Source organism: Entelurus aequoreus, linkage group LG19 (genome assembly GCF_033978785.1).
Source record: "Entelurus aequoreus isolate RoL-2023_Sb linkage group LG19, RoL_Eaeq_v1.1, whole genome shotgun sequence".
NCBI lineage: Eukaryota > Metazoa > Chordata > Actinopteri > Syngnathiformes > Syngnathidae > Entelurus > Entelurus aequoreus.
In genome coordinates, this window is record NC_084749.1 from 33,179,193 (window position 1) to 33,202,311 (window position 23,119).

Genomic DNA, 23,119 nt, shown 5'->3' on the forward strand with positions numbered 1-23,119 from the left:
TCACATGTTACACCAACATTTGTGACAATCAAAGCATGATCGTAATAATCCACATTTTGTATCATTGACATCGCTAATAACACGGAAGTGCTGCCGCTGTCTGAACAAGGAACAGAGCTCCGCCCCCACGCGCGCTCCCGCGGCAGGGGATACAATATACCTCGATAAAGTTTCTTTTTTTTTCCATTTAATTTTTATTGACATCCAGCATCAGACATTCCTACCCATTACATCATATTTACATACATCATGTATCTGTTGTCTGCCCTAAATGTCAAAATAGTTTTTTGTTTATATCCCAACGATGCCACCCCCCCCCCCCCAACCCCCCAAAAAATAGCAGGAAAACAAAATAATAATAATAAAACTTACAGATAGATCAATTAAATAAAGAAAACATAAATAATAATAATACATTAATAATAATAAACAGAAATAAAATAAAAGAATATAAATATATATGTGTGTATATATATATATATATATATATATATATATATATATATATATATATATATATATATATATATATATATATATATATATATATATATATATATATATATATATATATATATATAGGAAGTAATCTTTTTTTTAAACAGTACAATCACTAATTCCAGAAATTAAAATCAGGTTTATGGGGCATGACATAATTGACCCAGTTTTCCCAGTATGAAGTAAATTTCTCCAATTTATAATTAATAAAAGCAGTTATCTTCTCCCTTTTATATATGTCCATTGTTGTTTCCATCCATTGCTTCAAAGTTGGGCTCTCCTGGGATATCCATTTCCTAGTTATGGTCTTTTTACAGGCCACTAGTAGGACCTTCATTAAGTGTTTCTTTTTTCAGCCAGTCCTGAGGTACATATCTGAAAAACAGAGTCTTAATTTCCAAGGGGTATTTCGCATTTGAAAATATCCTGTAGGGCTTGGTGTATCTCTTTCCAATAATCCTATATGGCAGAGGAGTCCCAAAAAACATGACAGTGGTTTGCGTTTAAGTTCCCACAATTTCTCCAACATACAGTGGAGTTATCATAGTGAGACTTCTGAGAAGGTATGACAAAAAAATCTGATCAAACTTTTCTAACCAAACTCCCTCCACTTGGGTGAGCTGGTACAAGTCCATTGATATTTCCATATTATTGTCCATTTGTCCTCAGATATAATTATCCCTCCTTCCTTCTCCCATTTTGTTTTAATATATGAAGTTGAATATGATTTCATATTCCAGTGTTTTTCAACCACTGTGCCGCGGCACACTAGTGTACCGTGAGATACTGTCTGGTGTGCCGTGGGAGATGATGTCATTTCACCTAATTGGGTTAAAAATATTTTTTGCAAACCAGTAATTATAATCCCCAAATAATGTGCCTTTGCTGAGTGTCTGTGCTGTCTACAGCGCGGCAGAGTAACCGTGCACTCTTCCATATCAGTAGGTGGCAGCAGGTAGATAATTGCTTTGTGGATGTCGGGAACATGGTTTGTCGTGATCACAATATGCAGACGTGCAGGTCAAAAGGTATCTAATGCTTAAACCAAAAATAAACAAAAGGCGAGTGCCGCTAACAAAAGGCATTGAAGCTTAGGGATGGCTATGCAAAACGGAACTAAAACTGAACTGGCTGCAAAGTAAACAAAAACGGAATGCTGGACGACAGCAAAGACTTACAGCGTGTGGAGCAGCAGACGGCGTCCACAAAGTACATCCGTACATGACATGACAATCAGCAACAAAGTAGGAGTGCAAGACAAGAAGTAAAACACTACACACAGGAAAACACCAAAAAACTCAAAATAAGTCACGGCGTGATGTGACAGGTCGTGACACTACACCTACTTTGAGACAAGAGCTATAGTGATGCATGGTTTGTTATGGTTTGAATTTATATCCAACAATTGCAAGAACACATTTTTACTGTCAATATCAGCTGCTGAGTTTAATTTTTGTATGTTTTCTGCCAGCGGTGTGCCTCGGGAGTTTTTCAATGAAAAAAAATGTGCCTTGGTTCAAAAAAGGTTGAAAAACAGTGTCATATGCAACAAAGGTTTCATATGTCAAAGTCGGTCTAGCCCGCCCTCTTGTGGTCATATTGTGTATTTCAGGTTCAGTCGCTTCCACCAAACCCAAAAGTTGCACATAAATAAACCAAAAACGCTGTTCATACCATTAACCTTTGACTTGTACAGCTTATTGGGTGTTACATGAATAACACATCAGAGCCAGAGAGCTAAAAGAACGATACACGTCGACGTCCCCGTTGGATTTCAAGGCGTGCGTCACCTCACCGGCGGATGACGTCACGCACGTAAAACTCGCCAGAAGGACGCAAAACGACAGCACGAAAAGTTGTTCTTTTGTTTAGTTTTTACAAAAATGCAGGTAAGTTTACATGTGTGAGCTATATACTGACATTGAATGTATTTGGTTTTATGGCTTGTGTGCCCAACATCCAATCGACAGCTTCTTCTGCTGAACTGCTCCATAGGTGCTCGGCTGCAGCACCTGTGGAGCAAGAAGATTCCACAGAATCATCTGAGGAGGATGAGACGTCTCTAGAGGACGACACATCCCTGGAGGAAGACACATCTCTGGAAGACGAGACATCGGAGACAGATTCTTCAACAGAGGAGGACAATACAGTTGCTGTAAGAAGGTGGGAAACCACTACTGCTCTTATTGGAAAAAGGAAGAAGAAAACTTCTCATCCACTTGTTAAAAAGGATGTGGCAACTACCGATGCGCCTTTGGAGGACGAGACATCCCTAGAAGACGACACATCCCAGGAGGAGGACACATCTCTGGAGGACGAGACATTTGACACAGCTTCTTCAACAGAGGAGGACAGTGCAATAGCTGTAAAGCAGTGGGAAACCACTATTGCCCCAAAAATGAAGAGGAAAACTCATAAAACTGTTAAAATAAATGTGGCAACTATTGATGCACCTGTGGAGGGCGACACATCTCCGGAGGGCGAAACATCCCTGGGGGAGGACACATCTCTGGAGGACGAGACATTTGACACTCCTTCTTCGACAGAGGAGGACAACACAAGAGCTGTAAAGAAGTGGGAAACCACTACTGCTCCTATTCGGAAAAAGAAGAAGAAAACTCCTCATTCACCTGCTAAAAAGAATGGGGCAGCTACGGATACACCTGTCGAGGATGAGACCACTGTGGACGATGAGTCATCCCTGGATGACAAGATATTTGATACAGCTTCGTCAACCGACGAGGACAATACAGTAGCTGTGAAGAAGAGGGAAACCACTATTGCTTCTATTAGAAAAAGGAAGAAGAAAACTCATCATCCACCTGCTAAAAAGACTGAGGCAACTACTGATGCACCTTTAGAGGATAAAACAACGCTGGGGAATGAGTCATCTCTGGAGGATAATGCAGTTTCTTCAACAGAGGAGACCAAGACAATTGCTGTAAAGAAGGGGGAAACCACTACTGCTCTTATTAGAAAAAGGAAAACGAAAACTTCTGATTCACCTGTTCAAAAGTATGTGGCCACCGTTGATGCATCTTTGGAGGTTGAGACGTTTCTGGAGGGCGACACAGCTTCTTCAACAGAGCAGGACAATATAATAACTGTAAATGAGAATACCACTAATCCACCTTTTGAAGAAAGGGACAAAGAAACTCCTGATTCACCTGTTGAAGGCTTTTATTTGGAGGTTGAGACATTTCTGGTCGGTGACAAAGCTTTTTCAACAGAGGACGACAAAATAATAGTTGTAGAGGGTGGGAAAACCACGACTCCACCTTTTGAAGAAAGGGACGAGGAAACTCCGGATCCACCTGTTAAAAAGAATGTGCCAACCGCTGATGCACCTTCCGAGGATGAGACATCACTCGAGGACAATTTTTTTTGGGAAGATGACACAGGTCCTTCAGCAGAGGAGGAAGATATAAAAGTTGTAAGGGATGGGAAAACCAGGAGTTTGCCTAATGGAAAAATGGATGAGGGAACTGATCCACCTGTTGTAGAGGATGTACCGACTACTGAGGATGCAGGGGAAGCCAGAGCTGAGGAGAATGAAACAAGTGTTGTAACTGTGGAGGATAAGACCAGTAGAGTGGCACAAGAGTTGGAAAGCAGTACGGTGCCACCTGTAACACTTGAAAATGATGGAACCACGACAGGGCCCCAGGAGGAGTCACTTGCTGCACGTCGATCAGCACAAAAGCCTGAGGCATTTCTTAGCAGAGACCTTTGCTTCGAACAAGAGCTTTCCCATCGGAAGCTCGAGTTGCACCATAAGTTCCTCCAACAACGCAAAGCATATAGTCAGTGGCAGAGAAAGGAACAGGCTGTACAGACTGGGGTACACCAGGACTTTGTAAACCACCAAGGACTCTCGAAGGAAAACCTCCAACGGCTCTCTAAGGAGAAAGTCTCTAAGAAAGAGGGATCCAACAACTTGGGCTCTCCCAGTTCCATGTGCCGGACCACAGAAGAGGACAAAACCATCACTGACCAATCTAAACCTGAACCTGAACTCCGCAGAGGAATGGAAAAGGAAAAAGAAACAGGGAAGAGTTGTAGTCACTCAAGTATTGGACAGAGATGGCAAAATGATGCAGACAAAGAAGAGAAAAAGCCTAAGAAGCAGTCATTACTGGACCGCTTCCTGAGTTTTTTCAGGCTGAAGAAAACAAACTAATCATCAACCAGGCGGAAAGTGTTTCCAACATACAGTATTTCCTGATTTATGTGGAGATAACCAGATAATAAGTGTGAATCAGGGGTCAGAACAATTGTCCAATAACAAAGTTCCCAGTTTTGAATCCTGCTTTCTCCATCCCAGTCGCTGCTGTTGTGTCCTTGCTTCCACATTACCTTCTGGGATGCCCACAAAGGGAAGCTTCAGCCACCAAAGAGCTGTGCCTGAGTTTTGTTGCACATACGTTGTACATGTGGCAATAAAGACTTACTTCAAAAAATAAAAATAAGCACACAAAACCTCACTCATCAGGGTCACGGCACCAGTGGCCTACAGCCAGTGCCTCCACTCCTTGCTAGAACCATAGCCAGTGCTCTCTATTCCCCACATCATAGTTCCTTTCCGCTGCAGTGAGGCGACACGAGAAGAAGGCCCAGGGAGAGCCCTGGGAAAGGACTGCTCTCACACGACGAGTCAACCTTGACAAAAAATTGCAATAATCGGTTAACGTGAGTAAGTACTGGGGCCTTGTCAAGGTCTGTTTCAACAATTAAAAGCCCTCTTTTGGTTTCGGGGGTCCACACAAAAAGTAATTTAGTGGATGTAAGCCAAAATTCATTAAAAGTGCACGATTGAGTACAAAATATAAAAGTTCTCTTTGACGCGCGTCTCACCTGCATAGTAGAAGGTTGTTGCCATTAACCGAAAAGTTGGTAAACATTGACCAACAAGATGACCAAATTAACACGAAAAAAGCGCTCGTTTGCAGCCACCTGTTTTTTTTCCAGCAGGGTGGATTATGATTAATTATTCATCCAAACGGGAAGATATTTACATCCTATCAGTCAGCATCCCTGCAAGAGCAGACAATGTGCAGTAAGTGATTATTTATCATGTTCGTAGTTTGTATTTCTTGTTTGGCACTTAGCTATACTGCTACATGATGCTTAGTGTTTCACTAAAGCTGGATCTGTTTAGCACACAGCTTCTAAAACATGTAGATCATCCTCCTTATATTCAGGCTCAAAAATATAAGGTTTTAAATCATCATTTATTCCAAAGTAGTAGTGGTTGTCTCTCAAGTCTGTCATGATTTTGCACTGTTGTTGATATTTAAGTAGATAGCGAATGTTGTGATGCGTCTGTGAAATTAATAAGACTCTCTATGCTTAAAATAAGCAAAATACATAAGTATTACATGATATTATGAATGTGACTGTTACTACATTACATATATACTTACAGCGTGTATGATGGATGTTTTTGGATGCTTTTTTAGAGTGCTTTATAGGCGGAATAGAGCGACTTCCATTGACTCCATTGTTGGCTGACTTTTGCTCACGTTTATTTACAAGTTAGAATGCATAAGACAAAGAATTCATATGGGCTTGCCTCACATAAGGATTGTAAATAATGGACACAATTCCAAAAAAAGTGCAGTTCTCATTTATTGCATTAGGGAGTGAGGTTTACAAATATACACTCTGGCGGGCTTCCATTATACTTGCCTGCTGGAACAGTTCAGGGTCTTCAAACGGTCATCACAATTTGGAAGCATACAAATAGTCCAAAATTAATATTCATGAGAAACTAAGAGGTCTAATACACTCCTAATGGATTCTCAACCAGGTGTGTGCCAATATTTTTTTCCTACTCCTACTACTGAAAATTTCAAGGATGTGGGCATTTGTATTTTTACATATTTTGAAAAAGGTTCAACAAAATTCAGCAACTATATCATCCTGCGAACCAGTGTCCTTTAGAGTGGACATGTTGTGGTCAGTCTTTTGTCAGAGTTGGAATTAAAAAACATAAAAAAACATTGACCTTGATGAATCAGAAGCAAAGGAGTAAACTTCATTGAAAGTCAGTGTATATTTACAGTAAGTACAGCACATGACAAGTATTGATTGATTTATCGATTGATTGAAACTTTTATTAGTAGATTGCACAGTACAGTACATATTCCGTACAATTGACCACTATATGGTAACACCCGAATAAGTTTCAACTTGTCCACGTAAATCAATTCATGGTAATGAAAAAGTATGATATTCTAACAATTGCATCATCAAAATTAACATACATCATATCTTTAATTTCATTTCTATTAGTATTGCTCCTTAAAATATGATCAATAACCAAATGAGACGTTCAACTTGGTTTTATGTTAATGTAGTTTCGCTCATTATCCGCTTGGAGGTGCTGTTGAGTTTAAGCGGCAGTTGGGACGTCAAGGTGTGTTATTTTTTTAATATAAATATAATGTTCAACATTTAAAAATATCAAAAACAATAATAATCAAAACAAGTACAAAATAGTACAGGTCAAGGTGTGTATTGACAAGACTATATCCATATATACGTCATTGACGTAATGTAAGGCTGCTTTACATCGTAGACAATGCGATAAGAGCAATCATATACGTTTTTAAACAAACGGAAGAATAACAATAACGAATATAATTTGTGGAACGATACCTTTTAATTTAGTTCATAGGCTACAACACGTGTTGGCAAATGCCCGAAAAAGTCGCCTAAATAACGGAAGCTGCCTAGTTTGTTAAATACAGTTTATTTTGAGGCGTTTCCCCGTCACTGATCAGCCAATAAAATACCAGCATACACTCCTAAAACCCGCCCCCATTGGTTGCTATGCCTACTTCAGGTTTCTCAATGAGTGACGGGCAAACTCGCCAATCATCGTTGAGCTGGGCGTGAGCGGGAGAGCACACTGGAGGCTGCCTTACTACAAGGAACCGACAGCCGAGAATTACCTACGAGTGCTGGACGGAGGCTGCCGGGAGACCAGGCATGGACAATGCGATATAAACGTCTACGGAGGGATCTACACAGGTCATAAATTAACCTTTCTTTCAATTTGCGCCTTTTCTTGAATTTCTCGCGTTTGTCAGCGTGCGGCATCATGCATGTATGGCTGACAGACGCGGTGGTTTGACACAAGCTAACGCAGCAAATGGGTACTTCACATGGACCAATTTATTGACTATACGGTATTCAATGTCAGTAATATGCAACATAAATGTTTATATGTTCAGTATACATATGTATATTTAGTTCATTTAATGTCAGTTTTAAGGTCAAATTTAAGTTGTACCATAATGTCAACACATTTTTCGGGGGACTTCTACTGTGGCCGACAGGTTCAAACGCGAAACAACGTCCAGGAATGATTCAAAACAAAAAAAACCCACAGTAACAAACTAGCAAAAATGCAACGGGGAAATTGCTAAAATCACATAAATGCTGCAAGATCAAAACCAAATGGAAAGTAAAAGTGCTGAAAATGCCCAAAACACATAAAAAGGTGCCATAAACAACTGCTTGAGGAAAATACAGCAGGGTCACTACTTCTTCAAGAGGTGGTATGAAAATATACACTTTTAATTCTAAGCTACGTAAACGGTTTGCTGTATAATGTGGAATATTATGACAGAAAGTGTTTAACAAAGGCATGGGTAATGTAGTAAACAAGTTCAATAGTTTTTTTGGTAAATGTTGGTCCTTAATTGGCTGTTGATATCCCAGACAATGGAGTTACAAAATCAACTATTGAACAGAATTCTTCATCATTCTTCCTCTCAGCTGCAAATGAGCAGGAAGTGACAAACATTGTGTGGAAGTGTAAAAGTAAGTGCTCCACTGACTGTCATGATATCAACATGATACTGGTTCAAAAAGTTATACTGAATATTGTAAAACCTTTGACTTATATATGTAACCTATCATTCCAGGCTGGCTGCTTTCCAAGTCAAATGAAAATCGCTAAGGTAACTGCGCTCTTCAAAAGTGACAGGAAACACGCTTTCACCAATTACAGACCAATCTCTCTTTTGCCTCAGTTCTCAAAAATCTTAGAGAAACTATTTAACTCTCGACTTGAATCTTTTCTTGAGAAGCATCATTTAATCAAATAGGGTCGGTATGGCTTTTGGCCCAAACGAACAACTTCAATGGCGATAACTGAAGCTATTGAGGAAATTACTAATGCACTGGAGCATAAAAGATATGCAGTTGGTATTTTTATTGATCTAAAGAAAGCCTTTGATACCATTAATCATTCAATTCTACTAGATAACATGGGAAGATATGGAATTAGGGGGCTGGCTGGTGACTGGTTAAAAAGTTATTTAACAGGGAGGGTACAGTTTGTTAAAATGGGTAAATTTGTATCTGATACTCTTGGCATTGCTTGTGGTGTCCCCCAAGGGTCCGTGTTGGGGCCAAAACTGTTTAATGTATATATTAATGATATGTTTAATACATCCAAAATACTGAAATTTACACTATTTGCAGATGACACAAATATATTCTACAGTAGTGATGACTATAATGAGCTCATAAATACAGCAAACACAGAACTAAACATAGTAAAAAAATGGATGGACACAAATAAATTATCTTTGAATATAAATAAAACTAAGATAGTGATGTTTGGAAATCGCAAATAACGTCTGAACAGAAAATAAGTATTGATGGTACCCAAATTGAAATCGTAAATGAGAATACATTTTTGGGAGTAATAATTGATTGTAAACTATCATGGAAACCTCATGTCAGACACATTAAAACAAAAATCTCCAAAAGCCTCTCAATTATAAACAAAGCAAAACTATACCTCAATGAAAATGCACTCCGTACTCTATACTGCACCTTGGTACTGCCATACCTTACATACTGTGTTGAAGTATGGGGGAATACTTACAACAACACAATTCATCCTCTGATCATATTACAGAAAAGAGCAGTGCGGATCATTCACAACGTTGGTTATTTAGAACATACTCATAATCTGTTTATGCAATCAAAGTTGCTCAAATTTGATGACCTTGTTAAATATAATACATTAATAATCTTATATAAAGCATTTAACAAATTATTGCCGCCTAATCTACAAAGTTTTTTTATAAGACGAGTGCAGGCTCATAATTTGAGAGGCTTTGGATATTTCTTATTGCCGAGAGCTCAAACCACTCGTAAACGTTTTTGTGTGTCTGTATGCGGAGTAAAACTATGGAACAAACTGGACTTACAACACAAGCAATGCCAAACTATTAATCGATTTAAACTATTATACAAACATGGGGTCTGGTTCAAATATAGAGATGAGGGCCTTTAATTTGACTTGCTGCTATACTCTGTCTCAAAGTGTTAACATGTGCTCAATGTTTCCTTACCATTATTGCTATGTTGTCTATTACCATTGTTGCTATGTTGTCTATTACCATTGTTGGTATATTCATTATTCCTACATTGTTGATACAAATTATTGTTACAGTGTAATAATTATTGTTACCTGTGGTAATGCCACTATGATACAACATCTGTATTATAATCCTTGAACAAAGTAAGAGTGAAACTCATGTGAATAATCACTGAATGGAGAACTGGGGGTGGGATTAAATAAATTATCTTCTATGTGAATAATCACTGAATGGAGAACTGGGGGTGGGATTAAATAAATTATCTTCTTCCCACTCCCTTTCAGGCAAAACTGGACAATCATGCACTATATTAATTTATATTATGTTTTGTCAAATTGTACTTCTTTATGTCATTGCCTGAAATAAATAAATAAATAAATGAAAGAAGAAGAAAAAAAGAGGCAAAAGTCAGCCAACTTTACTCAGCTCAAGCCTTTAAACATCCCTTAAGTTGGGGCTCCTTGCAGCCTGGCTAACTTTGGCTTTGTTCAATGAACTGGCAGCATTTGTTTCATGCAGTTGTTTTTGGAGGTTGTGTGTTTTTGGCATTTTCTTTGAGATCTTGCAGTGTTTTATGCGATTGCAGCATTTTCCAGTTTAGTGGTGTGTTTTTTAATGTTTTGGATCATCTCTGTATTTGGAGCGTTAGGATGACGTTGCTGTGCGATTTCCCCAAATCGGCCGCCATAGGTTTCAGTAGTCCTCATGTTGACGCTACACTATATTGCCAAAAGTATTTGGCCACCTGCGTTTACTCACATATGAACTTGAAGTGCCATCCCATGGAATGGTTGAAAATGTTTTGGTATCCTCGAGCATTCAAAGTTCCTTTCACTGGAACTAGGGGGCCAAGCCCAACTCCTGAAAAACAACCCCACACCATAATTCCCCCTCCACCAAATTTCACACTCGGCACAATGCAGTCCGAAATGTAAAAGAACCACCATTACATGTTATGTAGACCACAAGTGTTCTCAATTAAGAAAGAAAAAAAAGATCCCTTTAATGCGCCCTATAATCCGGTGCACCTTTTGTATGAAAATAGACTTGACTAGACCCGCTCATCGGCAGTGCGCTTTATAATCCTGTGTGCTCTATGGTCCGGAAAATACGGTATGTTACATTAACAATTTTATATATAGTCACATCTGATGTTGGCTGGTTCTTTGTTGATTTTTTACTAGTTTGTTTGCAATAATGCTCTTGGAACCCTGAAGTGCTGATGCCTATTGATGTGCGTTATCAAAACTACTGTATGTGTCTAAAATTGAAATGTTCAATTTGTAGTTTGACCATCAAGTATACTGTATATCAGGGCTATCCGACTGGCGGCCCGGGAATGACACCATATCGGCCCCCGAGTTTAGTTTAAAACAAACATTTTTGCAGAAAATTTCTAAAAACACTGGAGTGCTCTTGTTGTATGTGTGTACAGCTCTGGTAATGGGTACATTCCCACCCACCTGCACAAATGTACTTCAAAATGTAACAATCAAAATAAATATGACTTTTTTTTTGTTTACTAGGGCATGCATATATAATATACATTAGTTTGACCATTTAAAATCAACGATAATAAAAAGGAGATGCTTGGAAATAGCATAAAAATGCCCCAAAAACTTGGAAAAACGCTATTCATAGCGTTACTTTTTGGTATAACCATCATGAGCGTTCTGTTCAGGTATATTTCTTTTATATTTTGATAAATCATCATATTTATGTATTACTAAATTTAAATAGGTATTGATCAATCTTTAAGCGGTGTGTATTTGATTTCAGTTTGCTTTTGACATCTTATTTAGATTTGTAGTTGAAACTTTTACAACCCTGTGTTGCACTCATGATGGCGTAACCAAACTAGATTTCATTTTGAATATTTATTCCCTTTTTTACATTTAGTATATTTAAATATTCATTTATAAACATTGAATACATTTCAAATATCAATAAAATGCAATTGCCTTTATCTTATAGGGCAGGGGTGGGCAATTAATTTTCACCGGGGGCCGCATGAGCAACCCGAGCACCGCTGGAGGGCTACATCGACAATATTTCAATTAAATTTTGCTCAATATTATTTTTGATGTATACCGTAATATTATTATTAATAATAATAATAATACTTTCATTTAACCTAACTTAACTTTATACCTAAAGCACTGCTGTGGAAATCATTTGTACCCCTTTCAGAGATCACATTTAGTTCCCTTTAAACATCCTCATGTTGCACAATGAAATGTAAGCATAGGATGAAGTGTGCATTCCTGTAACTTTCTCTAGTAACAGCATTCCATGATTAATATAAATAAATTAACAATAATAAATGACAGTAAAATAAGCACACGTATGACTGAGGAGTCATAGTGTAACTTTGTGTGGTGTTTGAGTTGTCCGACTTTTTGTGTGGCCATAAACGCCATACTTGCCAACCTCCCGTTTTTAGCGGGAGACTCCCGGTATTCAGCGCCTCTCCCGATAGCCTCCCGGCAGAAATTTTCTCCCGACAAACTCCCGGTATTCAGCCGGAGCTGGAGGCCACGCCCCCTCCATCTCAATGCGGACCTGAGTGGGGGCAGCCTGTTCTCATGTCCACTTTCCCACAATATAAACAGCTTGCCTGCCCAATGACTTCATAACTGTAGAATGATCGAGGGCGAGTTCTTGGTTTCTTATGTGGGTTTATTGTTAGGCAGTTTCATTAACGTCCTCCCAGCGCGGTAACAACACACAACAACAGCAGTCACGTTTAGTCTACCGTAAAGCAGTTCTTCTGCCGTAAACAGCAATGTTGTGACACTCTTAAACAGGACAATACTGCCATCTACTGGATAGCCTACAGAACACTGAAATTCAAGTATTTCTTTTATTTATATGTATAATAAAATAAATATATATATATATATATAGCTAGAATTCACTGAAAGTCAAGTATTTCATACATATATATATATATGAAATACTTGAGTTGGTGAATTGTAGCTTAAATATATTCCCCTCTTAACCCCCCCCCCCCCCCCACACACACCTCCCGGTATCGGAGGTCTCAAGGTTGGCAAGTATGATAAACGCACCAGTGGCTTAGTGGTATGCGTGTTGGTGACAGATAACAAGTTGGTTTTGGCCTGGTTTGTACGGCAGAAAATGACTAGTTTTTCGAGATAGGAGTGTTTTACTCATGTTTTTGGTGTGGTTATGGCCGAATATAAACAGTTTTGCTCAATAAAGTGATCGATATAATTCCTGGCCTCGAAGCATCGCGATAGACGTTACAATAATTGAACGGTGTTCAATTGAACGGTGTTGACGAACACCGTTAGGGCCGCTTGTTGTCACTGTCACTCAAAGTTGCATTGCAAAATTACACAGAATAAATGTTTATTTTGTTTAGAATTCAGATGGGATTTGATTTGGTGTGCGGCATATATTTGCTGTGCGCAGAGGACGCTTGAGCAGTGCGCAATTGCGCAGGCGCACACCTTAGAGGGAACGTTGCTTGGCAGTCCATGTCTTGTTGAAAACACGCCATTCGTCATCAACTTTTCTCTTTTTAGCGTCTCGGGTGTAAACCATGCATCACTTGTCGCTGTGCACCTTCACTCACAGGTTACACAAGGACATATGCCCATAAATAACACTTTTCAAAATAAAAGCAGCACAGTTGTATTGCGCGCACGACATAGATGTTTTTTCAACTTTATTTTGTAATTTATGATTGCAGCTGTTCACTTTCACTCACAATCACGCATGCGCATACGTCCACACGGAAGTAATACAAATAACGCTTTTCAAAACAAAAGCAGCACCATTGTATTGCACACTCGACATAGATACTTTTTTAATTGTATTTTGTAATTTATGATTGGCCTCACACGGGCCGGACAGGGACGCACAAAGGGCCGGATGTGGCCCGAGGGCCGCAGAATGCCCAGGTCTGTTATAGGGTAATGTTTAGTTACACCAAGTCATGAGCGTAACACTAAGTTTCATCACTTTGACTTGGAATATCTCTAATTCTGGTGGTGTTTTATGCTTTTTTCTTTTTGGAACATGTACTATACATATAATACAATAAAGTCCCATATAAAATTATGTTTCTAGCAATACTTTAATTTTGCCTTTGAAAGTAACACTCCAATGTCCATTAGTGGAGCTGTACACATATACTTGGACCACTATAAACACATTGGCAAATCTTTGCATTGGCATTCTAACCTTGCTAACAAACTTAGAACACTGGGGTCCAAACTTGTAATTTACATATAACTAAGGCATTCCTCAAGGCACCCCTTTTGAGTCCTCTCCTTTTTAGCAGTTGCACATTTTTTTTCATAATGTGATTTATGTAACTGAGATGTTGCTGTAACTTGTTTACTCCAGATGCAGGCACTAGTCATTCGTCAACTTCTTTAGTGATACTAGTGGTGTTCCTCAAAGTTCCATTTTAGGTCCTCTGTTTTTCATTATTTGGGCCATTCAACTGGTGCCCAGCGATATCAGTTAAAAAAACTTGTGAGAGAACGGACCAACTGACTGATGCCTGTTGAATTGTTTTAAATAGACAAACAGCAAAAATTTGCATAGTAAGAGACTACTACATCCATTGTAACTTTAAGGCTGTTCTCTTTGACCTCGGATCTTCTTACGACGCTCCCTTCCCACTGGCTTCCCTTCAAATGTTATACGGTGCCCATGACAAGTGTTAATTATATATTAGTCTCCGATGAGAAAGGGCTGCCAGACATTCTGTCCTCATTGCCAAAACCCAAAAGCAGGACTTTGTAAAACAGCAAATTGAAAAGTAAACTTCTATCATAGTTTCGTAGTTGTTTAAATGTATTGCATCATACTGTACATCAATTGTTACATACTGTATGTCGAAAACTCAAATCAGTTATTTAGTTATAATAGGAACAGCACATATTAATGAACATGTAAATATGTCAGGTTTTAGCCAAAGTCTAATTTCCGCCTGTATTCCCCCAGACAGGTTGGTGTATACAGTACATAAAATCAAATAACAATAACATCAACAATAAAAATGCAGAGAAAAGTCAGGCAAAATCAGACGGCTGCATAACAAATTGCGGAGAGAAACTGTTGAGCCCCCACATGAAACCCCATGATGACCCGAGGCTGCGAATGATCCCAGCCAAGGTGCCTCTCAGCTGCAGATGGAAGTATCCTGAGGCAGCAGGGTCCTAGATCTGTTTCTGGGTCATTTATTGGCCTGCCCTGGTGTATTCAATACTTTACCATTTTATATAGTGTTACTGCAAAATAATAATCTTTTTGGGGGAATGATTAAGAATTGTGTTGATTATAAGTGCATTTGTTGATTTTATGTTGATGTCAACAATGATATTCTGTGTAGTTTGCTATGTCGTGAAGTCATAAAGGACTTAATACGTACATGGCAGCAACCAGTAGAGGCGACAACTAAGTAATGCCTACAGGATGGGGACCGAACCTTTCACATTTGAACCAATATGGTACAAATTCCCCGCACCTGGGAATTGATACTAGTACTGAACAGTACCAATTTTCGGTACTTTTGTGTGTGTTAATGTATGTTAATTGTTTAGTAATATAATTGTATTTTAATAAGCTAATTATAATTACACTGCTGTCCAATATTTTCTTATTGCGTTTCTGATTCTCATTTGCAAGTGACATACAGTAGACTTTGCATGTGGTTGCAATTCCAAGACATTATATGGCAGTAGTGTATAGACGATGGTGTGTTGCCTAGCTACGAAGTATCCTATGTCACAAAATGGATGTGCCAGTTTTGTCTTATGTTGTGCCCTACAAAGTCTTTATACTGTAAATATACTTATTACACACTTGCAGTTTGATTGTAACATGCATCTTAGTTGTAGTTTTTATTACCAAATTTGGAGCTGTTGAAATGACCTTGTGAAATCACAAATGCTAATCAGTAGCATGTCTATGGCAAAGACAATTTAAATTAGCGTTAGGCCAGCACATTTTGGAAAGGTGGAGACTTACTTTACGTTCAAGCGTTTTCTATCGGGCAGACTTGTTTTGTTGTCATAGAAAATTGCAACATTACTTAGAAGCAGTTTGTCATAGTCCACTCTTGAGTGCTGCTTGAGTGATAGTATAGATGGGCGATATGATCTAAAATATTATTGTGATGTGTATTGCTCCCTCCTGCGATAACGATATATATCACAATATCAATCAATCAATCAATCAATGTTTATTTATATAGCCCTAAATCACAAGTGTCTCAAAGGGCTGCACAAGACACAACGACATCCTCGGTACAGAGCCCACATACGGGCAAGGAAAAACTCACCCCAGTGGGACGTCAATGTGAATGACTATGAGAAACCTTGGAGAGGACAGCATATGTGGCTAACCCCCCCTCTAGGGGAGACCGAAAGCAACGGATGTCGAGTGGGTCTGACATAATATTGTGAAAGTCCAGTCCACAGTGAATCCAACACATCAGCGAAAGTCCAGTCCGTAGTGGGACCAGCAGGAAACCATCCCAAGCGGAGACAGGTCAGCAGCGTAGAGATCATATATTATTTAGTATCTAAATGAAAATAAAACAAGTTACAAAGATTCCTAATTTGGCTCCTATCATATATGATAACATTGTTCGGTTGTATTTTTGTTACAAATACTATTAATGTACTTGCTAATTTACTGTTAATAGCTGGTTACTGTCTGTTTTAAAATTGTTCTATCTACACTTCTGTTAAAATGAAATAAGCACATATCCTTATGTTAGGATATTTACATTTTTTGGGGGGCGATTCTACAAATTTGGGTGTCAATCCAATACAAAGTAGTTAAAGAGGCAGTATTGGCCATACGAATGCTGATACTTAAAGGCCTACTGAAATGAATTTTTTTTATTTAAACGGGGATAGCAGATCTATTCTATGTGTCATACTTGATCATTTTGCGATATTGCCATATTTTTGCTGAAAGGATTTAGTATAGAACAACGACGATAAAGATTGCAACTTTTGGTATCTGATAAAAAAAAGGCTTGCACCTACCGGAAGTAGCGTGACGTAGTCAGTTGAACATATACGCAAAGTTCCCTATTGTTTACAATGATGGCCGCATGAAGTGAGAGAGATTCGGACCGAGAAAGCGACAATTTCCCCATTAATTTGAGCGAGGATGAAAGATTTGTGGATGAGTAAAGTGCAAGTGAAGGACTAGTGGGGAGTTGAAGCTATTCAGATAGGGAAGATGCTGTGAGAGCCGGGGGTGACCTGATATTCAGCTGGGAATGACTACAACAGTAAATAAACACAAGACATATATATACTCTATTAGCCACAACACAACCAGGCTTATATTTAATATGCCACAAATTAATCCTGCATAAAAACACCTGCGTGTTTGTTATGCTAGCTCCTAGCTCCTCTGCTAGCTCCTAGCTCCATAGAACACGCCAATACAATATAAACACCTGATCAACACACACAATCACTCAGCCCAAAAGACCGTTTACCTAACCCAAGGTTCATAAAGCTTATATATTTTTAAAAAGTTACGTACGTGACGCGCACATACGGTCAAGTTATCGAATGTTTAGCAGCCAAGGCTGCATACTCACGGTACCTGATATTCAGCTGGGAATGACTACAACAGTAAATAAACACAAGACATATATATACTCTATTAGCCACAACACAACCAGGCTTATATTTAATATGCCACAAATTAATCCTGCATAATAACACCTGCGTGTTTGTTATGCTAGCTCCTAGCTCCTCTGCTAGCTCCTAGCTCCATAGAACACGCCAATACAATTCAAACACCTGATCAACACACACAATCACTCAGCCCAAAAGACCGTTCACCTAATCCAAGATTCATAAAGCTTATATATTTTTAAAAAGTTACGTACGTGACGCGCACGTACGGTACGGTACGTGTTATGCTAACTCCTAGCTCCTCTGCTAGCTCCTAGCTCCATAGAACACGCCAATACAATTCAAACACATGATCAACACACACAATCACTCAGCCCAAAAGACCGTTCACCTAACCCAAGGTTCATAAAGCTTATATATTTTAAAAAAGTTACGTACATACGCAAAAAAAAGCCAAAGCTGCATACTCACAGTAGCACGTCTGCGTCTTTGTCATCCAAATCAAAGTAATCCTGGTAAGAGTCTGTGTTGTCCCAGTTCTCTACAGGCGTCTGTGTATCCAAGTCAAAAGCCCTCCTGGTTAGAGTCTCTGTTATCCGAGTTCTTCCATCTTGACTGCATCTTTCGGGAATGTAAACAAAGAAGCGCCGGCTGTGTACTGTTGTGGCTGACTACGTTCGAAAAATACGTCCATTTCGCACCGACAACTTTCTTCTTTGCTTGCTCGGCTTCCTTCTCCATAATGCAATGAACATGATTGAAACAGATTCACGAACACAGATGTCCAGAATACTGTGGAATTATGAAATGAAAACAGAGCTTTTTCGTATTGGCTTCAATGTGGAAGGCATACCCGTGTTCGCCGGTCTACGTCACGCGCATACGTCATCCTCAGAGGCGTTTCGAACCGGAAGTTTAGCGGCAAATTTAAAATGTCACTTTATAAGTTAACCCGGCCGTATTGGCATGTGTTATAATGTTAAGATTTCATCATTGATATATAAACTATCAGACTGCGTGGTCGGTAGTAGTGGGTTTCAGTAGGCCTTTAACATTCTCAAGACCATTGAATGATTATTTTTAATAATTTTTTGATAATAAAAAATATCGATTTAACCATTGTACAAAACCCAAAACCAGTTTAGTTGGCACATTGTGTAAATCGTAAATAAAAACAAAATACAATGATTTGCGAATCCTTTTCAACTTATATTCAATTGAATACAATGCAAAGAGAAGATTCTTAATGTTTGAACTGGTTAACTGTTTTATTTTTTGCAAATATTAGCTCATTTGGAATTTGATGTCTGCAACATGTTTCAAAAAAGCTGGCAAAAAAGACTGAGAAAGTTGAGGAATGCTCATCAAACACTTATTTGGAACATCCCACAGGTGAACAGGCTAATTGGGAACAGGTGGGCGCCATGATTGGGTATAAAAGCAGCTTCCATGAAATGCTCAGTCATTCACAAACAAGGATGGGGCAAGGGTCACCACTGTGTGAACAAATGCGTGAGCAAATTGTCAAACAGTTTAAGAACAACATTTCTCAAAGAGCTATTGCAAGGAATTTAGGGATTTCACCATCTACGGTCCGTAATATCATCAAAAGGTTCAGAGAATCTGGAGAAATCACTGCACGTAAGCAGCAAGGCCGTGACTTTCGATCCCTCAGGCGGTACTGCATCAAAAACCGACATCAGTGTGTGAAGGATATCACCACATGGGCTCAGGAACACTTCAAAAAACCACTGTCAGTAACTACAGTTCGTCGCTACATCTGTAAGTGCAAGTTAAAACTCTACTATGCAAAGCAAAAGCCATTTATCAATAACACCCAGAAACGCCGCCGGCTTCGCTGGGCCCAAGCTCATCTAAGATGGACTGATGCAAAGTGGGAAAGTGTTCTGTGGTCTGACGTGTCCACATTTCGAATTGTTTTTGGAAACTGTGGATATCGTTGTCTCCAGACCAAAGAGGAAAATAACTTGTTATAGTCGCACAGTTCAAAAGCCAGCATCTGTGATGATATAGGGGTGTATTAGTGCCCAAGGCATGGGTAACTTACACATCTTTGAAGGCACCACTAATGCTGAAAGGTACATACAGGTTTTGAAGCAACATATGTTGCCATCCAAGCAATGTCTTTTTCATGGACGCCCCTGCTTATTTCAGCAAGACCATGCCAAGCCACATTCTGCACGTGTTACAACAGTGTGGCTTTGTAGTAAAAGAGTGTGGGTACTAGACTGGCCTGCCTTTAGTCCAGACCTATCTCCCATTGAAAATGTGTGGCGCATTATGAAGTGTAAAATACGACAACAGAGACCCCGGACTGTTGAACAACTTAAGCTGTACATCAAGCAAGAATGGGAGATAATTCCACCTGAAAAGCTTCAAAAATTGGTATCCTCAGATCCCAAATGTTTACTTAGTGTTGTTAAAAGGAAAGGTGATGTAACACAGTGGTGAAAATGCCCCTGTGCCAACTTTTTTACCATGTGTTGCTGCCATTAAATTTTATGTTAATGTTTATTTGCAAAAAAAAAAAATGTCTCAGTTCGAACATTAAATATATTGTCTTTGCAGTGTATTCAATTGAATATAAGTTGAAAAGGATTTGCAAATCATTGTATACTGTTTTTATTTTACGATTTACACAACGTGCCAACTTAACTGATTTTGGGTTTTGTAGTATCGACCATATAGTTGGTATCGTAACTCTCAATATTTGTACTGATCCACCCACCTCTGTTTACATTCAAGAGCTCTAGTCTAGTTTAGTGGTTAGCATATTCTCCTATGGTGTGTAGTGTAGCATATATAGGTATTCCTCGTTCTCCAGTGATACTTGTAAGAAACATGGTTTATTTGCTGCAATGTAGGCAAAGATTGCTGACTTAGAAGTGACTTTGCACTGTGGAGGCACATTAGCCCATAGTGAAGATGCTACAGTGCGATGAGGACACATTTGTTCGCTTGTCACTCTCAAATTTGCGGGACATAGCTAGATGGTGTCATCAACATGTATTGTCACAGTATGACAATAGTATTAACATCTCTATTGTTAGCCAAATGTATAATATTTATATCGTATGTTGTCCATATCTTACAACCTTAAGTGATAGTTCCTCGCCAGGTGTTTAAGCCGATGTTTAATGTGCAACCGTGTCTGACTCGCAAGTGACACGGGTGTGGAAATACTGAATGGCACCGTTGGATTTTACGTGAATCGATGGAAGTACAGATGGGATTCGGTAGGTACCTATAAAAGTACCAAATTTGGTACCCATCCCCAGCCATGCCCAACTCATGAGCTGCCTAAATGGGTGTTCATAAAAATGGACAAGGAGAGCAATGTTTGGTATGAATTAGGGCTGCAACAACTAATCGATTAAATAGATTAAAATCGATTATTAAAATAGTTGCCGATTAATTTAGTCAGATTCGTTGGATCTATGCTATGCGCATGCGCAGTTTTTTTTGTTTTTTTTAAATTAATTTTATTTTTATTTTATTTTTTTAAATAAACCTTTATTTATAAACTGCAACAGTTACAAACAGCTGAAAAACAATAATCAAAATAAGTATGGTGCCAGTATGCTGTTTTTTTTCAATAAAATACTGGATAGGATAGAAATGTAGTTTGTCTCTTTTATCCGATGATTAATCGAAGTAATAATCGACATATTAATCGATTATCAAATTAATCGTTAGTTGCAGCCCTAGTATGAATACATTAGAGATGTCCGATAATATCGGCCTGCCGATATCGGCCGATATATGCTTTAATATGTGATATCAGAAATTATCGGTATCGGTTTCAAAAAGTAAAATTAATGACTTTTTAAAACGCTGTTGTAAAACACGGATTTAAACCCAGTCAGCAGCCCCTTCCCTCTCCCCTCTCCCACACACAACACAGGAGTTGACAACTGCAGCATGAGAGGTTTACTGGCGACGCTTGATGACCTCATCAAACCGCAGCAAGCGGAGCATAACAACAACAAGAGTGTGTTGTTGCCGGTGCTGTAGCCGTGGCTAACAAGCGAGCTCGCTCGATGACTGACTAACGACACCATGTCTATGGTTTGGGATTATTTTAAAGTGTGTCTGACAGATAAAAAACTGGCAATTTGCAATGACTGCAAAAAGTTGGTTATGCGAGGAGGAACCAAGACATCTTCCTTTGATACGAGCTATTTGATCTCTCACCTCTTCAAGAATCATAAGGAGATGCACGATGAATACAAGCGGAAGATGGATGAAAAGCGAACACCGAAAAAACGTAGTACCACACAGTTGTCGCTTAAAGACTCCGCCGAGGAAAAAACAAAAATACAACAAAAACCACCCCGGGGCGAAAGCTCACGTTGTGGTCAGGGACAACGCACGACGGTGGAGTTTGGTGTGGATAGTCTGCCCTGTGGTGTGGATAGTCTGCCCTGCATGGCGCACACTTTGCAGCTTGCAGTGAACGGAGGTGCCCTGTCTCAACGCAGCATTTCAGAAGCTCTGGCTGACTGGTAGGCCACTTCAAGCACTCACCACTAGCTTGCAGCACATTTGTGTTGCTCATACAAATACGTTAGAGCAGGGCAGATTGAGCCCAGTTCATAATTTCCTGTTATACAGTATGCCAGGCAGTCTTGCACTAAATGAGTACTATGTTATTGTTTACTTTATTACTCTAGTATACTCTGGACTGAAGCTGTGTGCCTTCATTGTTTTTGTAGCTGTTGTTTTGAGGCATGTTTAAAAAAAAAAAAAAGAATAATGCACTTTCTTAGACTTAGACTTTGTGAAAGTCAAAGTATAGTGTTTCCCATAGTTGTAGTTGGTATCAGGATTATCTCAGGGAGAGCATATCCCAAATTCCAAGCTTCTGTTTTGAGGCATGTTAAAAAAAATAATGCACTTTATGACTTCAATAATAAATATGGCAGTGCCATGTTGGGACTTTTTTCCATAATTTGAGTTGAAGTTGTTCTCTTATTTTGGAAAACCTTGTTACTTTGTTTAATGCATCCAGCGGGGCATCACAACAAAATTAGGCATAATAATGTGTTAATTCCACAACCGTATTTATCGGTATCGGTTGATATCGGAATCGGTAATTAAGAGTTGGACAATATTGGAATATCGGATATCGGCAAAAAAGCCATTATCGGACATCTCTAGAATACATGTTTCAATGCACCTACAAAATGGAGGTTGAACAGCATGTTTGGACTATGGGACCACAGCACAATAAACAATGGAAATAAATTGAGTTAATGAATAAATGACTACTAGTGTAATCGTGGTCCTAATTTGTTGAGGGTTGCATGGACCTCCGTGTTTATTGTGGCACTACTTGAACTGTGTTCTGACGCTGCTACAATGCAAGTGATGCCCCCTTGGCACATGGTCTGCTGTAGTGCTGCATTGACAAAAGTACATTCAACCCAGGACAATGGAGAGACGGTTGCCTGGTCTATGTTGTTCACTCGGTCCCATCTTTTCTCTCTGTATAGTCTCTAACAGCTTTGCACGTTGTCTGTTTATGACTTTCAACTGTTTTTTTCTATA

At 39.0% G+C, this 23,119-nt stretch overlaps 1 protein-coding gene across 1 annotated transcript in view; it reads left to right on the forward strand.

Moving 5' to 3' along the window:
* Positions 1 to 7,381: 7,381 nt before the first annotated feature.
* Positions 7,382 to 23,119, forward strand: part of LOC133635292 (F-BAR domain only protein 1-like) — a 108,850-nt gene continuing 93,112 nt past the window's right edge. Inside the window, exon 1 of the mRNA XM_062028342.1 lies at positions 7,382 to 7,533. The gene's annotated coding sequence lies outside the window, so the exon portion shown is untranslated. The remainder of the gene's footprint in view (positions 7,534 to 23,119) is intronic.